This window comes from Rhinolophus sinicus, chromosome X, assembly GCF_036562045.2.
Source record: "Rhinolophus sinicus isolate RSC01 chromosome X, ASM3656204v1, whole genome shotgun sequence".
In the NCBI taxonomy this organism is placed as follows: Eukaryota; Metazoa; Chordata; class Mammalia; order Chiroptera; family Rhinolophidae; genus Rhinolophus; species Rhinolophus sinicus.
The window spans coordinates 54,142,112-54,161,914 of NC_133768.1; the positions used below are offsets into that span (position 1 = coordinate 54,142,112).

The 19,803-nt window shown below is 37.1% G+C and overlaps 1 protein-coding gene and 1 pseudogene across 5 annotated transcripts in view; both read left to right on the plus strand.

Annotated features, from left to right (window-relative positions):
• DACH2 (dachshund family transcription factor 2) overlaps window positions 1–19,803 on the plus strand; it is a 675,689-nt gene that overhangs the window by 605,126 nt on the left and 50,760 nt on the right. The window lies entirely within an intron of this gene.
• LOC109436025 (large ribosomal subunit protein uL13) lies at window positions 14,238–14,830 on the plus strand (annotated as a pseudogene).

A 19,803-nucleotide genomic window follows, 5' to 3' on the forward strand; every position in this document is an offset into this window, starting at 1 on the left:
CAGTGGTACTCAGCCCCGAGTCTTGCTTATATCCTTAATCCCTGCAGTTGAAGCAAATTGATAGCTAATGGGCCGCCCAATCTCTCACTCACAGTTGGTCAATATGGCTTGATGTATTCTAGTTGTACATTTAGACACCCTCCATCCCCATTTTTTGAAGTAGCAAAAAGGAGATTTCCTGAAACAGATCACCCAAACCCCAAAAAAGCAGTTGTTTATCTTGTGTAGACTTGACCTATATCCAAGAATCATTGCAGTGAACAATTGTCTTCAATAATGAATTTAACTTTATGGATTTCGTTGACCATAGAATTCCACTCTTGTGGGAAAATTAAATATTGCCAAACCCTTGTTCTTTATCTACTATTGGGCTACATAAGACATGAATGGAAGTTAATACATTGGCTAGAACCTCTGAAGCAAAATTTATTTCATATAATGCTGCTAATTTGTATTTTACTTGTGGCATTATTTAAACATATATTTCTCTCCTTTCTTCCAAGTTCAAGCAAAATATCACAAAGAAAGAAGTGTCCCTTAAGTATTCAAATGATATTTTCATTTTTCCCTAGAAAACATCAAGGAACAGTGCACCTACCAGAAATGTGGGTGCGTGGGTACTCTGAAAATCTATTTGTGTAACTAATTAGAGTGCAGACTTTTAGAGATTTCTTCTCCAGGTACTATAAACTCAGTTATAGAGTAATGCACTGATATAAATTCTTAATTTGACCTTTTCTGCTATTTGCCACTCTGAATTCTCTTTGGCATATTTAAATCTCTTGCTAACCCAGGTGGTCTAGGCTATTTTTATTTACATTGAATGAATTAAGCAATCAACAAATACACACAAAATTCTTAATGGATGGGTTATGTTCAAAGAACTAGGTGAGGAAACTGGGCTAGGCAATTTGGCCATTTTGTACAGCTAATAAATGTTACATCAGAATTTGAACCCAGGTCTGCAGTGTTCTTTGCCAAATAACACACTGCCTGACCATCTTCATAAAATATGTTCTGGACAGGGAGTCTGCTGTTTTTTTTTTTTTTTTTTTTTTCCTGTCAAACGAGTTCATTCATTAGAGACTTGTAGATGAAATGGCAGGAAAAGTCAGTGGGATCCAGCTTAGAATGTCAAGATTTTCAGTGTAAGGGGTTAATATTCTGTTTTACAGGTCTTCGAGGGTGATGAAAACACACTTTGTTAAAGGTAAATATATTTGTCATTTGAAAGATTGATTAGAAGAGGTAAAAACTAACTCTGTGGGCAGAAAATTGAGATTTGGGGGCATGCTGGAGTTTAAGCAAAGCAATTAGAAAGTTATCTTAAATATCATATATGTCCCAATCAAAAGAATGTGCTGTTTCAGATTATTCCCTGTGTTAGATTTTCCTTTCTTTGGCATCTTCCCTTTGTATGGATAATGGAGTATTCGATCTATTACTGCTATACTGTATCATAACAAATATTTTCCCTGTAGCATAGTAAATGGAATAGTATTTCTAAGTAATAGCTCATTCACTGCTTCAAGCCAAACATAAACATGAATTCTCTTATCACATTTGATATTTCTAAAGTAATTAATGGATTTTTGTAAGGCCAATAAATTATCAATATAAACAGCAAAGAGAAAGACTATTTTCAGCAGAATTTCATGATTAGTAATGTCAGTTCCCAAAAGTAAATATATTTACATTTCCTATTTAAGACTGCAAGTTTTCAAAATCATTCTAGATAAAACTCTGGAAACTAGTGTTTAAATTATAGTCTATGTTTTTCTTATTGTCTCTTCCTATATGGAAAAAAAAAAACTTCAATAGAATCTAGGAAGAGTTTGATCTTGCAAAGGATTTAGTAGCCCTATGACAAAATGGACTTAGGTGATAAATCTATGTATCATAAAATAGGATTATTTTAATGTTTTTTCAACTAATTTTTAGATAAATGCCAGGATTTTTATGTTGCTAATTTGAGATAATGTGGAGTGTTATAATATTATTATTTTTTAAAAATTCTAGGAGCATATATCTATAATCATGTAGGCATATAGTCATATAATCATATAGGAATCAAAGAAATAGACATTCTCATTCTTGGATGTATCAGAGTAGGTTAGGGTAATGTCATTTCACTTTAACGGTCACATTTATTATTTTAATGACAAGATACTGTTATTGATTTGGACACTCAAAATGATACCAGAAGCTCTCTGAGGTTCCTCTGGTATTCCAGTAGTGGAAAACTGTAATCACAATGACCATTTAGGCTACCTTCATTTTATATGGGGAATTCTCAGTGAAGTCACCACCAGGAATTTTAAAGCACACATACATACAAAAACACACATTCATCAGTGACTATACGTAAATTGGTCATATCATATTGTCATTCAAGCACTAATATGCTCACATATTCATGTGTGTGGCTACATTATCACAGCAAAATTTTTATGGTGAATCATCCTTGGCTCTAAGAGAACTGTAAAGCCCAAAGAAAAATCCTAAATTCAAGGTGTCAAAGAATTGTCAAATACCATGCCCCTAACCATCAGAACATCTTTTGAAGAATCATAAAGAGTTCTTGGATGCTTTAGACTAGAGGTAGTTGTAAACAATTTACTTCAGTTGCCTCTGGTTTCCCCAGATTAATCGTAATAGCTCATTTTACCCTGTCAGTTGCAAACATAACAAAATTCTGCTTTTTCTCCCTGCCCAACTCTTACCCCAAAAGGTAAATAAGGATAAATGATATATTTATAAATCCATTAATCCCATTAGTAGAGATAGCCAGAGAGTTCATTTTACCTGACAGTTTCTATCACTAGTTAGTTAACAAGGTCAAATTCTTAAATGTGGGCGAATACCGTATTTTTCAGAGGAAATAATATAACACATTTTTGGGGGGCATAATTTAACTCTAACCAAAGAAATAATTCAATATTGTTTTAGATCTGGAATGTTCTAGGGCCCTAATAATAAGAGCAACTAAAATACAAAGCATTCCTTGAGAACTATGTCCTCATTTTCAGTTGATGTATTAGTGCCTAATGCTTCATCATACCCCCCCCATGGTACTTATCAAATACTAGAGAAGTACAGAGAAATTTGTAAAATATTCAGTGCATAGTTCCATGATAAAAGCTAATATCCTCTTACTATATAACATTGGTTCATGCTTAAATCCATATATTAGCTATTTTATTTTTTGTGGTAGATTTTTGTGTTTACAGCCACATTTACCAGGTGACACTTTTGAGAAACAGAGCAAAAATAGTCATGGGTTTTTCTTATGAGCATCATAGAAATGCTTTATGGCTTGCTTAAAACTGAGGCTTGCAATGACAGTATTCAGGCTCAGTTTTGCTTACAAGTCAACTTGATGATGTGTCTGCCAGTGTTGTATTTCTATTGTTTTTGCTTGCTGAACTTATTTGCTTATTAAAATGATTTTTTAAATTTTTTAATTAAATTTATTGGGGTGACATCTGTTAATATAATTATATAAATTGGAAGGGTACAATTCAATATAATACATCATCTATATACTGCATTGAGTGTTTAGTACCCAGAGTCAGTTCTCCCTCCATAACCATATATTTGACGCCCTTTTCCCTCTTCTACCTTTCCCCTGCCGCTGTTACCCTCTGATAACCACTAAACTGTTGTCTGTGTCTATGAGTAATTATTTCTTTGTTTTGTTTATTTATAGCTTTCAGTTTTATATCCTACATATCAGTGAAATCATATGTTCTCGACTTTCTCTGTTTGATTTGCTTTGCTTAGCATTATAATCAAAATATCCATTCAGGTTGCACAAATGTCAGTATTTCACCTTTTCTTGTAGTGGAGTAATACTTAATTGTATATATGTACCACCTCTTCTTTATCCAATCATCTATCGAAGGACACTGGTTGTTTTCTTATCTTCGTCACCGTGATAATGCTGCAGAGAACATAGTGGTATGTATATCTTTATGGATAAATGTTTTCAGATTCTTTAGGTAGATGCCCAGGAGAGGGATTGCTGGGTCATATGCTAATTCTGTTCTTCATTTTTTAATTTTTTTTTAGATTTTATTGGGGGAGGGGAACAGGACTTTATTGGGGAGCAGTGTATGCTTCCAGGATTTTTTTCCAAGTCAAGTTGTTGTCCTTTCAATCTTAGTTGTGGAAGGTGAAGCTCAGCTCCAGGTCCAGTTGGCGTTGTTAGTTGCAGAGGACAGAGCCCACCATCCCTTGCGGGAATCGAGGAGTTGAATCGGGAACCTTGTGGTTGAGAGCCCACTGGCCCATGTGGGAATCAAACTGGCAGCCTTCGGAGTAAGGAGCACAGAGCTCCAACCGCCTGAGCCACCTGCCGGCCCTATTCTTCATTTTTTGAGGAACCTTCATTCTGTTTTTCACAGTGGCTGTACCAATTGACATTCCCAACAGCAGTGTATGAGGGTTCTTTTTCTCCACAGCCTCTCCAACACTTGTTGTTACTTGTCTTCGTAATAATAACCATTCTAACAGGTATGAGGCAGTACCCCTTTAAGGTTTTGATTTGCGTTTCCCTAATATCTACTGAAGTTGAGCATCTCTTTATATATCTGTTGGCTGTCTGTATGTCTTCTTGGGAGAAGTTTCTGTTCATGTCCTCTGCCCATTTTTTAAATTGGATTGTTTGTCTTTTTGTTGTTGAGTTGTATGAGTTCCTTATATTTTGGATATTAGCCCATCATCAGAAGTGTTGTTTACAAATATTTCCCCCATTCATTTGGTTGCCTCTTTGTTTTGTTGATGGTTCCATTTGCTGTGCAGAAGCTTTTTGGTTTGATATAATCCCATGCATTTATTTTTGCTTTTACTTACCTTGCCTTTGAGATCAAATTCATAAAATCCTCTCTAAAATCAAGGTCCATAAGTTTAGTACCTATGTTTTCTCTTATACAGTTTATTGTTTCAGGTATATATTTAGGTCTTTGATTCATTTTGACTTAATTTTGGTATATGGTGACAGATAGTCTAATTTTATTATTTTGCATGTGGCTTTCTACTTTTTCCTGCACCGTTTACTGAAGAGACTTTCTTTTCTCCATTGTATGTTTTTGGCTCCTTTGTTGAATAATGTGTATATATACATACCATATATATATATATATATATATATATATATATATATATATATATATATATATAGGTTTATTTCCGGGTTCTCAATTCTGATACATGGGTCTGTGTATCTGGTTTTCTGGGCATACCATGCTGTTTTAGTTAATGTCACTTTGTTGTACAGTTTGGAGTCAGGGAGAGTGATACCTCTGGCTTTGTTCTTTCTTTCTCAGGACTGCTTTGGCTATTCAGGGTCTTTTGTTATTGCATACAATTCTAATACTTTTTTTGTTCTATATCTTTAAAAAATGCCATTGGGATTTTGATGGGAATTGCATTAAATCTGTATATTGTTTTGGGTAATGTGGCCATTTTAACTATGCTGATTATTCCAATCCATGAACAGAAAATATCTTTCCCTTTCATTGTGTCTTCCATTTCTTTTAATAATGTCTTGTAGTTTTCAGTGTATAGGTTCTTCACATCCTTTAAGTTTGTTCCTAAGTATTTTTTGTTGTTGTTGTTGCAATTGCAAAATAATTCTTTTTCACTTCTTTTTCTGAAATTTTGTTGTTAGTATATAGGGACGCAATGGATTTTGTACATTGATTTCTATCCTGCAACTTTACTCTATTTGTTCATTGTTTCTAATAGTTTTTTGGTGGAGTCTTTAGGATTTTCTGTGTAAAGAATCATGTCATCTGCAAAAAGTGATGATGGTTTAAAAAAAAACATTTAACTTCTTAATTTCTGATTTGGATAACTCTTATTTCTTTCTCTTGCCTGATTGCTCTGACTAGGACTTCCAATACTGTGTTGAATAACACTAGTAAACGGAGGCATCCATTTATCCATTTTTTATTCATGATTTTAAAGGGAAACTTTCAGTTTTTCATAATTAAGTATGACATTAGCTGAGGGTTTGCTGTACGTGGCCCTTACTACTTTGAGATACTTTTCCTCTATACCCATTTTATTAAGTATTTTAGTCATAAATGGATTTTGCATGTTGTGAAATGCTTTTTTTCATCTATGATCTAATCATGAGTTTTGTCTTTTATTTTGTTTATGTGGTGTATCACATTGATCAATTTGTGTATATTGAACCATCCGTGTGCCCCTAGAATGAATCCCACATGATCATGTATAATCTTTTTAATGTATTGTTGTTTTCAATGCTAGTATTTTGCTTAGGATTTTTGTATCTGTGTTCATCAGAGATACTGGTCTGTAGTTTTGTGTTGTGTGTTATCCTTACCAGATTTTGGTATCAGGTAATGTTGGCCTCATAACATGAGTTAGGAAGCATTGCCTTTTCTTCAATTTTCTGAAAGAGTTTGAGGGGGACAGGTATTAAATCATCTTTTAATATTTGATAGAATTCACAAATGAAGCCATCTAGCCCTGGGCTGTTACCTTTCAGGAGGTTTTACATGATTATTTCAATGTCCTTGCTTTTGATTGGTCTATTTAGATCTTCCAGTTCTTCGTGATTCAGTGTAGGAAGGTTTTATGTTTCTAAGAACTTGTCCATATTTTCTAGGTTATTGAATTTGGTGGCATGTAGTCCTTCATAATATTCTTGTATGATCCTTTTTATTTCTGTGGTATTCATCATAACTTCTCTTCTTTCATTTCTGATTTTATTTGTGTCTTTTCTCTTTTTTCCTTAGTGAATCTAGCCAAGTGTTTGTGATTGATCTAAAATGAGAATGAAAATAATGCTATTCTATGTTTAACTGCATTCTCTTATTTTTAAACAAAATATACAATATACTTAAAGATAAACACTGAAAAGATTTTCTACATTACAATTCCTAAAAATATAAATTCAAGCCACTGTTTCACAAATATCTTACACAGATCTACAAAGTATAGTTTCTGTGGGCTAGAGAGATATTAAAATTTGTACCAATTTGTTTCCTTTGAAAGAATAGTTCACAGTTAATATTGATGCAAAAGTATGAAAGTGTTTAAGTGGGAAGATAATGTTAACTCAGCAGTATCATTGCTTTGATCTTTGTTTAAAGTCTCACAAACTAGATTGCTATTTGATTGACAACCTTGTCAAAGAGTGAATGAAGACTGACACTGTAATATTGAAAATGCAGCATTTATAAAACTTGAAACCCAAGTTTTCTCATGACACTGCTTCTTTTGTGGAAGACTGCATTCTACATTGTTTTTAAATAAATGTGTATACTGCTAGATATAGGTAATCCTGATGGTTTTTTATCTTGAATTCCTGAGTTCCATTCACCTATTTAAACACATAGGTTTGGTATGTCCCTATTAGCTAGCAAACATAATTGAGAATCTTAGTTGTAAGGAAAACCCAAAAGATCAAAGCCTGATCATCCCAGTGTCTGTTCGTTTTCAGAATATGAATTTATGAGTCTGTAAAATGTTGGTCTATTTGTGCTGTGTACCAAAACCTAAGCATGGTTTGTAGTTAAGAGACAGTTGTTAAGAGCTCAGAATCTACAGTCAGAAGTGCGTTCACTTATGAGCTTTACTGTGTGATTTGGGCAAGTGTCCTTTAACCTCTCATAGCTTGTTTCCTCATCTAGAAAATGGGGGAATAAATAGTACCAATCTTTTGCTGTTGTTGTGAGCATTAAAATGAGATAATGAATGTAAAATGCTTAGCATATTACACGACACGCTTATAATTATTACTCTTACTATAGTGCTTATTATGATGTGCTCACCAAAACAACCAATAATGCTTAAAAACTGTTTGAATTATCAAAACAAACAACTATTTGTCTTAAGGCATTTAGTTGTCCTGCTAACAAGAAGCTAGCTAGAAGTCAGTCTCACCTTTTCTGGGTTTACAAAACTAGGTTATTTCTCGTTGTTCCAAACATCAACTTTATAGAGATATTCATGCTATACAAGCAGAGTGCAAAGTACTTATTAATCTTCATTATATATAACTGGCAAAATTGTGAAAACATGGAGATTGTGAAATCATTATAAAAATAAGGCAAGAGTGTTTTCATTTTCTCCACATCTGGGAATAGTGATGATAGAATGCTGTACAGTTGACCCTTTGAATAACACAGGTTTGAATTGTACAGGTGCACTTATATGCAGGTTTTATCAATAAACACTGTAAATGTATTTTTTATCTTTTATAATTTTTAATAACATTTTATTTTCTCTAGCGTACTTTATTGTAAGAATATAGTATGTAATACATATAACATACAAACTATGTTTTAGTTGACTGTTTATGTTATCCTTACGGCTTTCCAGTCAACAGTAGGATATTAGTATTTAAGTTTTTGGGGAGTCAAAATTTATACAAGGATTTTTGACTGCTTAGGGGTCATTGCTCCTGACCTCTGTATTATTCAAGGGGTCAATTGTATTTGGAAAGGTTAGGAGACATACAGGAAAAATACATTGTCAGTGTTGTTATTCTGTTTCTAATTGCCAGAAATATACTAGGGTTGTATGCCTACTCCAATTGCCTAGAATCTGTTCTGAAATGGCTTTACTAAACACACAGTGTCAAACAAAATCCTGGCTAAATTGCCTTAAAATAGTCACATCATCATCACTAAAAGACATTTCTAGATCTCCTGAGGATAGATTTTCTACTGTAGTATATAAGACAGTCATATTTGTGTTATTGTTCTTTTAAGGAAATCATCCTATTAGCCCACACACATTGACCATTTGATCAGCTGCTTCTGTGGAAGTACAAGAACTAAACAGGTCTATCTCCTACTTATCAGGAACTGAAAATCTAGCTAAGAAAACTAAAATTTCCTCCACAAATCCAACCTTAAAGTACTTCTGTGGTTATAATTCTTTCTAATTCAAAGGACCAATCTATGTGGGTAACTAGCTCACCTCATTTTTAAATCTTTTATTTTTCTTCAGCTAAAACAACAGGTAATTTATTGTATACGTTACAGTCAGCCACAACTGAGGACAGAACTTGTCCAGAATGTCACAGGTCCAGAGCAAAAGACTGTTTTTGTATGAGCAAAGTGGGTCTCTCAAAAGGTGGTTGCGGGGAACAGATGGCAATGTATGTTCTAGATCCATTTAGAAGTCCTGGACATCAGGCACGTAGTCCACCAATTTGTTACAGTGTTCCTGGCCTCTGGCTTTCCTCATTTCTGCTCCTGTGGCTTCCACAGGTGATCAAGCTAGCGGTTTACTTGGACCTCTGCCTCATCTTTCTTCTTTTGCGCTATAGCCTGTGCATTCACTTCCTCCTCCCCTTGGCTCTCACAGCGCGGAGGTATCTAAGAAGATCTTAAATCTTTTAAAGAGACTAGAACCCATTTAATTCTCTGAAAAGTGTTCCAGTTTTTACTCTTAGTAGGAACTGTAAAAGTTTCTCATAGTGTTTAAGAAAGAATCATAAATTTTGTCGAGAAATATAAATTCCTCAGATACAAGAACACCTGGTAATTGGCTTACTTTTCATTGTTTGAATTTCTGTATGGAATTTTCAGAGTAAAATTTAAGTATTGGTTTTACTGCAACATAATAACATTGTTCCTGAAGGAAAACATTCTGATAGAATGAAGTGTCAAAAACTATTTTGTTTATATATAATGCATATGCTTTAGGCTTGGTTTACCACAAATCTATTTTAGCCCAAATATTTTCTTAGCAAATAATCATTCAGTTTCTTTCAAAGTATTTTTCAATATCATGATTTGATTATTTTGACGCTTTTATGTTTTAAATTTACATCTTGAACTATCCACTGGTAAACAGCAGCATAGGAAAAATGAGAACAATTCCAAGACTGTAATATTTTTTTAATATTTATGTTCTTTGTCTATTTGTTTAATATTTCAGCCATTCTCAGAGTCACCTATTGGTGATATTGGGAAGAGGGAATAAAACTCATTAGACCTATATCTCACTGTCAGTATCTTTATGACCACAACACTACCACATATCAGAGCCTTTTAGCATAAGCTTTTGTAATTTTTCCCTTTCTGATCATGCTTATTTATCTCTTTGTGATTTATTCCTGTTTCTCATTGCTTAGAAAGTGTCTAAATTAGGCATTTAAAAATTAATTAAGTTCCACTTTGAAAACAAATATTCCCATGATGTTTCACTTAATAGCTCAAGTTTAGAAAAGCTGTTAATTTTTTTCCCTGAGAATTGTATTTGCAAATGAAAATAATTCCTATGTAAATAACAGCTGAAATATCTCCATGGTGCTTTGAGTTTAGGACATTTCCTTAAAAAGAGATAAGTTACTGCCACCGTTTTTAAAACATCATTCTTCATTTACTGTTTCCCTTCACCTGTTGAAATAATTACTTTTCTGCCTTCAATAGTTTATTCTGGTCATTAACATTTCTGTAAAATTAAGTTTGAAAGGTGCTTTTAATGTTCAGATAGACTGCAGTGCACATTTGGCTGTTAAAGATCAACCTACTTAAGGCTGAACTAATGTTTAACATTCACAGCTATTTGAAGTAGTTCACTGCCCAGTTTAATGATGCTGCCAAGGGCAATGATCATATTGCTTGCTATTATATTTTGAGGGTTTGTTATTCCAATAATAAAGACAATCAGTGGCATTTCTGAACACAGTTGACTCCAATCCTTTACATAGTGCTTCCCCACTAACAAACTGCAAACTATAATTTCAGTGGAAGTGGTAAGTGGGAGGCATTAGATGAGTTCTATTTAATGGGAGTTCTTTGAGAAAAGAAACTATATTCATGATGGTATTATTTATAAGAGTGTGTATGCATGCATATATGCGCACAAATGATGATGCATTTATGTGTATGTGATGAGTATAAAGTCATGTTACAGGGTGTTTTGTATATGAAATTTAGAGAAATCAATCTTATTATACCATTACCTTGTACAAAAGAGAATAGAGTAAAACATAATCAAGAAATAATCATTGTGAAACTACGATGTCTGCAAAGCAGAGCAAAGAAGTGTTCTAGGTGTTATAAGATAGTAGAGTGGTGTAATACAGAGTTCTTCTTATAGAGACTTTACATTTTAGGAACAATAAGAACATCAAAAAGTGGAATGTCACAGGGCAGGAAAGGATTACTTTGCAAATGACTAGTATAGGCATTTGGTGCTGTGAATGCAGGTGGAATGGATTGTGTAGTCACAAAAGGCTTTATGGAGGAGGTGGGACTTGAGTTAACTATGGAATGAAGTGTATGTTTTCATTAAGTACAGTGAAGATATAAAATGTTCCAGATGACATGAATAAATTTAAACAGGATAATAATGTGCTCAGTCCATGTTATTAAGCTGAGCAAACACTAGAAATATTGTGGCAGTATAAAACTTCTAAAGTACAGTGCTGCTTGCTACCAAGGAAATGCTGAATTCACATTTAGACTTTGTCCTTCCTACATATGCTCCCATCCAAAATATTTTAAAATATTATTATGACAATCACAATATAATCATATATTACCTCAGGGCACACATGGCTTTAAGGACTTTTAGAGTATTAACTAACTCATTTAAACTTTATGTCATCACATAAACCTTGGTCATGGGCTTTGGGGAAGGGTAGGAGATAGGAAGGCAGAAAGGAGCAGAGGCAGGTAAATAACTACTTGGATGTGGGGTTACAGAATTGAAATGAACAAAATATGCATCTTGGCTCTCTTTTCTTTCCCATGAAACTGAAGCTCAGAGAGCAGTACCAGAAGTTCCTTGAATAGTAAGTAACAGCGTAGAGATGCGCATGCACGTATGGGCCTAAAGAGCAAGCTGCTGCCCATTAGGTTGTGAGTGCTTGATAATGATTATATCACTGCTGATACATCTGCGACCTGCAGGGACCAAGCTCCGAGCAGTCAGTGCTGGTGTCATGGTTATCATCATGATAAGGAGGCGGCCAAACTAATTACTCTAAGTGATGGATGAGGATGTGGATGGAAACAGCATGTCCAAATTAGTCTGACGAAAATTCTTACTGATTTTGTGATAAAAGAATAATAAAAAAACATCTCAAATGCTCACAGTAGTCTGGGTTAATTGTTTACAAACCACTTGTAAATACTTGAAAGAAACATTTTGCTGTGAGTACCTCATGTGCCGATTGTGAGATGACATTGTGGCTATTGGATTGGAAAACCTTTTTTATATAGTGAACAGGAACTAAGAACAAATTTAAGACTAATGCAGTAAATAATATTTTCCTCCAGAAATAATTTTCTTGCATCATCATTGCCTTTAATGAGCATTTGACAAATCTTCAAACAATACCACCAATCTAGTGCCAACATAGAAACATTCAACTAGAGGTTTAAATAAAAAAAAAAAACACATTTTATACTTTTATACTTTTGAATGAAAAATAAAAGATTCATTTTATTCTGCCAGCGCTAGAGAAGGTGTTAGAGTTTATTTTGCTGAGTAAAATAAATATAGATACACTGTCTAAATATGATACATAACAGTCTTTTTTGTTCACAAGCACACAGTTGTCATGGAACATATTACTTGAGACCCCAATCAGTGGAATTGAATTTGCATTTACATGCCTTGTCACAATTGTTGAACCACAATAATACACAGAATTTGTAATTATATCATTTTCCTATTTTCATATTCTCCATGATGATTTCTTTATTTTAATTGATAATGCCCACACTTCAAGCTAATGGGGATTTCCCTTTTCCCTTACTATGACTTAATGGAGAGTTTCCCCTTACCAATGCCTGAATTACAGAGGTGAGGGGAGATGATAGCTCAGAAATAATCAGAAAGTAAAAGGAAACTTATTTATGTTTACATCATACAGAAAGAAACCTTAAGTCACTGGAGACTCACTTTAAGTTTCTCCTTTTTTTTTTCAACCTTGATAAAACACCTACTTAATTAAAGTTAAATGAGGTTCTAAGACTATGTGAGACTTTGTTCATTTATTAACATAAGCTGGCTCTACTCCTAAGGTATGTTTAATTGCACTTTTCTCCTTTCTGATTTACGCTGACGTGTGGTGCTTGCTTTCCAACTTGTGAGAACTGTCAAGATGTCTTTTTAGAAAACAATATTCATATATCTACATTTGAGAGTTTATATTTTTAGGCCAAATCTTTATTCCCAATGTATGTAACTATAGATCATTTTTGCCATGCATGTAAAAATATGTGTAGCCATGATTAATGATTCATGAAACAAGTTGTGATTGTTATAGCAAATGGTTAAATTTTAGAGGCTTCTCTGTGCTTTTAGTAATGGAAAAGGACAGTAGCTCCCATGAGGTATTTTTATCTTCCTCATGAAAGGAGAGAATCTGCCTTGTCTGTGATGGATATTTCTGCATGGCTTTTCAGCTTCAGGTATTTAATAGTAAGTTAGGTCTTAAAAGAGTGATTGACTATTTGGATTGTGCTTTGTTTGCATAGTTATCACACGTACATTTCCCCTAAATTTTAGGTTGTACCCATCTCTAGAATACTGTTGAAGCCCAAAAAGCTAATTGCAAAAATAAATGATGGAGCTCATTTCAAATACTATGTACAATTTGGAAAACATATCCCTGCCTATTAATTATCTTTGATTACCATGTTAAAAATATATTGCGCTTATTCAAAAGGTATAAAAAAACAGTGATATCTATTAAACCCTAAATAACAGGATACAGCTCTATCTATCCTGGTACTTCTAAATGAATTTGAACAAGGTTTAAGATATTGCTATATGCATAACACTAATGGTAAATAAGAGATAAAAGGCAGTTAAATATATTTGTGTGTAAATTCCTTGTTCGTATATGGAGATACTACAGCATAGAATGACATTTTTCTGCACATAAAATACAATGTCAGAAGGATTCATAAAGCTACATATTTCTTAAAGTACTAGGAATAGATGTCACCTACTTCCCAGATGTACAATTTGACAAAGGTAGAAGGGTGGAATCAACCAAAGGAAAGCAATAATTGAATTTTCCAGTTGTAATTCAATTTAAAATAATAGTTCATTGCTATAGAAATTCTTTTTATATATAAAAATATTTGATATTTGTATTACACTCCCTGGTAGAAATGTCAAAGATAGCTTCAAGTTTTATATGCACTTGACTCTGTCACACACAGATGCACACACAGATTTGGGTCTTTAAAAATTAATTGGACAGCATTCCCAGGAGGCTGCCAAAGATGGCGGAGGGGCAGGTCCTGTTGCTCGATGGCCGAGGCCATCTCCTGGTCTCCCTGGCGGCCATCATGGCCAAACAGGTACTGCTGGGACAGAAGGTGGTGGTCATGTGCTATGAAGGCATCAACATTTCTGGCAGTTTCTACACAAAGAAGTTGAAGTGCCTGGCCTTCCTCCACAAGCGGATGAACACCAACCCATCCTGAGGCCCCTACCACTTCTGAGTTCCCAGCTGCATCTTTTGGTGAACCATACAAGGCATGCTGCCCCTCAAGACCAAGCCCGGCCAGGCCAGCCAGGACTGCCTTAAGGTGTTTGATGGGATCCCTATGACAAAACAAAGAGAGTGGTGGTTCCTGCTGCCCTCAAGGTTGTGCATCTGAAGCCTACATGCAAGTTTGTTTACCTGGCTCATGAGGTTGGCTGGAAGTGCCAGGTAGTTACAGTCACTCTGGCAGAGAAGAAGCAGAAGGCCAAGATCCATTACCAAAAGAAAATACGGCTCATGAGGCTACAGAAACAGGCCAAAAAGAATGTGGAGAAGAAAACTGACAGATACACAGAGGTCCTTAAGACCCATAGACTCCTGGTCTGAGCCCAGTAAAATTGACTTTAATTCCTCATGTTTGGTTTGGCCTGCCCTTCCTCCATCACTACCCTCGGATGTGGGTGATCCCCAGGGGCTGCCTTCCAGGGGCCACAAGCAGCCTGGGCTTTAGAAGGCTAGGAACACAGAGGGGCCTTAGTCACTACTGTTTTTAAGAAAAGCCTTTTTAAAAGTTTTAATGGCTCTAAGATCTGGGCAGGTGTGGGGACAGAGTCCCAGAGAGCATTTTCCAGGCTCTCAGCCTCGCATGTGTGTGGGATGCTTGCTCAGGTGGTGATTGGCCGTTGGTGGTAGCTGGTTGGGCAATTGGCTGCTGATGTAACTGCTGTGCCTGCGTTGGTTGGTTGGCTGGTTGGCAGGCAGAAAAGTGGACGGCGTATTGCGGATCGTGTGGATCCTACTTCATGTCTTGCCCAGCCGCCAGCTAGAATATAGTGGTATGACTCCTCTATCTATGTCTCCATTGATGTTCCTTTTTGGCCTCACCATGTCCTGCGTTCTGGTGTGGGGAGCAGGCCCAGAGACCCCGCATGACTCCCTGCATGACACATGGTGCAGCGAGCAGGGTTTGGTGTCGACCAAAACTCCCCACAAGGTAATGGAGCAGTTTATACATATGAAAGCTCAGTTTCAGAAGGCCCGTGAGGAGCTGCACCAGGAACGGGAACCATGGTCTGCCTGGGAGACTCGAACCTCCAGATGGCACACCACCCACTTGGCCATAGAAGGCGTCACCTTCCTTTTGGTAATCTGCTGCTGCTGTAGGCTCCAAGGTTTATGGACATCTTGCACTGAGTCCTCCACCCAGTCAGATACCTGGCATGGCAAGCAGGACTCCTGCCAGGTAGGAATGGCATCTGACTCTGGGCAGGAGGACATGTGGCCCCTACACAGTGTGTGGTACCCGGTAGCCACTGTTCTCAGAAGTGGGACCCCCGAGGAGGGGTGGGAGAACATGGATGGCTCTCCACCCAGCATGGAGAGGACCCTGCAGGTTCTAGCTGAGCGGTTGCCGGAGGAGGCGAAGGGTACAGCCGGCCTTGTGGGCTGGATGTTCCTCACCGCGTTGCATCACAACATGGAGGACATGCTTAATGAAATAGCTCAGGTGCAGGACCAGCAGCCCTGGGGGGATGCACTGGAAGTTTGAGGGGGAGGCACTGGAAGCTCGGGACCGTAGGTTGGAGGAGGTTCTCACTGCAGTGCATCATAACTCGGAGGAAGGGCTTGCTAGAATAGCCCAGGTGCCGGACCAGGTGTCCCAGTGGGAGGCGTTGGAAGCTCGGGTCCGCCTGTTAGAGGATGAGCCCCACAGTGGAGACTCTGAGGCAGAGATGGATGATGCGAATGGAGACAATGTAACTCCCAACTCCCAAGCCCCGCCCATTATGAAGCAAAAGGTAAAGCATGAGAAACCTTTGGGCCCTGGGGGCACTGCTGTCAGCAACCCAGCTGTGACTGAGTTCACAACCTACACCCCTTACACTCCCACTGAGCTGCAGGAGCTGGGGAGGCGATGCTGACAGTGCCCTAGAGAGTCAATCTCGGCTTGGCTATTACGTTTATGAGATGAGGGTGTAGACATCATTCTCTACTCCCCTGGCGAAATGGAAAAGCTAGCCTCCATGATGGGGCATCCGTCCCTATGACAAAGGATACAGAACTGCCATAGGTTGGCCCACAACCAGGGCAACCATTCTCTAATGGAGTGGCTCACTGCTGCAGTATGCACAGTATGGGGAGAGGCTGGCGAGCTGCCAGACACTGTGAGTAAATGGCAGTCGTATACTGAACTTACTCAAATCATCCATGAAATGGGTATGAGACATGTTATCTTCAACCCTAATATGCGGGGGCCAGATGACAAGTGTTTTACAACCAGCATGAAAGATCTGGTTTTGGATACTGCACCTGCAAGTGCTTTTGGATCCTTGGTTGCCATTCCTACATCCTATGTGGGGCGGCGGATCCGTGAAGTTACTATTGCCATGGCCACCCTAGGGGATGTTGAAAGCTGACGGCAAAGGAAGTTAAGACAGGAGGTCCAAGAAGTTGAGACCTGGAAGCCCAAATCAAAAGTAAGGGGGCGAGGTCATGGGCCTCAGAGAGTAACACGCGCACAGATGTGGCGTGATCTCGTGGCAGCTGTGGTTGATCAGGAAAAAATAGACTGACAACCCAATGCACTCTTGTTGGAAATTTGGAAACAGTTGCATCCAGAACAGCAATTCCGGCAAAGCCTAAAGGAGAAGTCAGTGAAAGCGCCACCTATGGCCCTCCAGGTCTTCATGTGGCTGATTGAGGCTGACTCCTTTCAGCTTGATTAGGGGTGGGCCCAAGGTACCCAGTCAGAGGGGATAAGCAGGGACAAGAGGCCCCTCTTAGAACTGTGCATACATTGGTCACCTTCTAATGTGCAGAGGGTTTGGCCCTGGTTGACACTGGCGCAGACTGCAGTTTTGTTTATGAGAAACCCTGGATCTTTTTTTTTTTTTTTTTCATGAGCTGGGTTCCTGACACAGGGCCCCTCGTGGAAGATGCTTGTCGTGTAGATTGTGAGGCGAGATCCTGGAGGGGTGGAGTGTGAGGATAGAGTCCAGAGAGCAGTTTCCAGGCTCTCGGCCTCGCATGGGGTGGGGGGTGCTGGCTCAGGTGGTGATTGGCCGTTGGCTGTAGCCCATTGGCCAATTGGCTGCTGATGTAAGTGCCATGACTACGTTGCTTGGTGGGCTGGTTGGCAGGTAGAAAAGTGGACGGCGGATTGCGGATTGTGTGGCTCCTACTTCGTGCGTCTCGCCCAGCCGCTAGTGAGAATGTAATGGTATGATTCCCCTATCTGTGGCTCCGTTGGTGTTCCTTTTTGGCCTCATCATATTGCGTTCTTATGTGGGAGCAGAAGCTTAGACCCTACATGAGACTCGGCATGATAGCAGGAATAATTTGCCTGTAACCTTGTTCATAAAAGTTTTAGGAAATCCACAGTTGGAACAGGCAGTTCATTTTCAGTATTTGCAAGTGAGCTGGAAAGAACAAATTTAAATTTCCCACATGATCGGACACTCTGATATATTCTGTAGCAGTTAGGGTGTGAGAGAACACTTGGAGTCCCCATGACCCTGGTGTTACACAAGGGTATTAACAGGCAACCAAGGAGTCATAGGTATTGATTGTCTTTCCCTATTGTACCTTGTGAACAGAAACTAATACATTATTTTTAAAGAAAAAATATTTTAAATTGAATTGGACATTTTAATATGAAAACGTGTCAACTCTGTAAGATATCTGATTCAGTTACTTTTTCTCTCAATTTATTAAATGTTTTATATTAAATTGGTTCAGCAAAAAAAGGATCAAAATAGTTTACGTGTAAATACAGCTCACGTTGTATATGACTATGGTTCGTCTCTTTTCAAAGTGTAGTATTCAAGATTAAATTATACTTTATTGTACATAATAGAGACCAAGTACACAGAAACATAAAATCCACAAATTTAAAGTTCACTTTTTCAAAACTTTAAAAGTTGAATTGAAGAACCACTCATTTAAAACGTCAATAGTAAGGTGTTATAAAGGACGAAAAACACTATGTACTCAACTGTCAGAGAACAAGAACCTAATTATAACCAAGCATACAATGCTGATTTAAACAAATGTTCTCAATGGAATAACTATTGATTTAAAGAAGTGTTCTCAATGGTATAACTGTTGTGTAAACCTGAAATTAATATAATATTGTGTGTTAGCTTTATTATTTTTTATTAAAGTTTATTGAGATGACAACTGTTAGTAAAATTACATAGGTTTTAGGTGTACAATTCTGGAATACATCATCTATATATAACATAGTATGCCGACCACCCAGAGTCAGTTTTCCTTCCATCACCATATATTTGATCCCTTTTACACTCATCTACCTCCTTACCCTCTGGTAACCACTAAATGATTGTCTGTGTCTATGAGTTTTTGTTTTTTTGTTTGTTTGTCTTGTTCCTTTGTAGTTTTCAGTTTTATATACCACATATCAGTAAAATCACATGTTTCTCGACTTTTCCTGTCTGACTTATGTCATTTAGCACAATAATCTCAAGATACATCCCTGTAGTCATAAACCGCACTATTTCATGTTTTCTTATGCCAGAATAGTATGCCATTGTGTATATATACCACAACTTCTTTATCCATTCATCTATTGAAGGACACTGGTTCTTTCCATGTCTTTGTCACAGTAAATAAAGCTGCAATGAACATCAGGGCAAATATATCGTTATGGATAAGTGTTTTAAGATTTTTGGGGTATATACGAAAAAGAGGGATTGCTGGGTCATATGTAAATTATATTCTTAATTTTTTCAGGAACATCAACACTGCCTTACATAAAGGCTACACTAATCTTCATTCCCACCAGCAGTGTATGGGGGTTCCTTTTTCTCCACCGCCTCTCCAGCACTTATTATTTGTCTTGTTGATGATAGCCGTTCTGACTGGGGTGAGGTGATATCTCATTGTGGTTTTTATTTGCATTTATCTGATGATTAGTGTTGTTCAGCATTTTTTCATATGTTTATTTGCCATTTGTATGTCCTCTTTGGAGAAATGTCACTTCAGGTCCTCTGCCCATTTTTTATTGGGATTCTTTGTTTTCTTGTTGAGTTGTATGAGTTCCTTGTATATTTTGGATATTAGCCCCTTATCGGAGGTGTTGTTTTAAAAAATCTTCTCCCATTCCGTTGGTTGCCTCTTTGTTTTGTCGGTGGTTTCTTTTGCTGTGCAGAAGCTTTTATGTTTAATATAGTCCCATTCATTTATTTAGCCGTTACTTCCCTTCCGTTTCAAGGCAAATTCATGAAATCCTCTTTGAACTCAAGGTCCATAAGCTTATTAACCTATGTTTTCTTCTACGCAGTTTATTATTTCATTACTTATGTTTATGTCTTTGATCAATTTAAGTTAATTTTGGTACA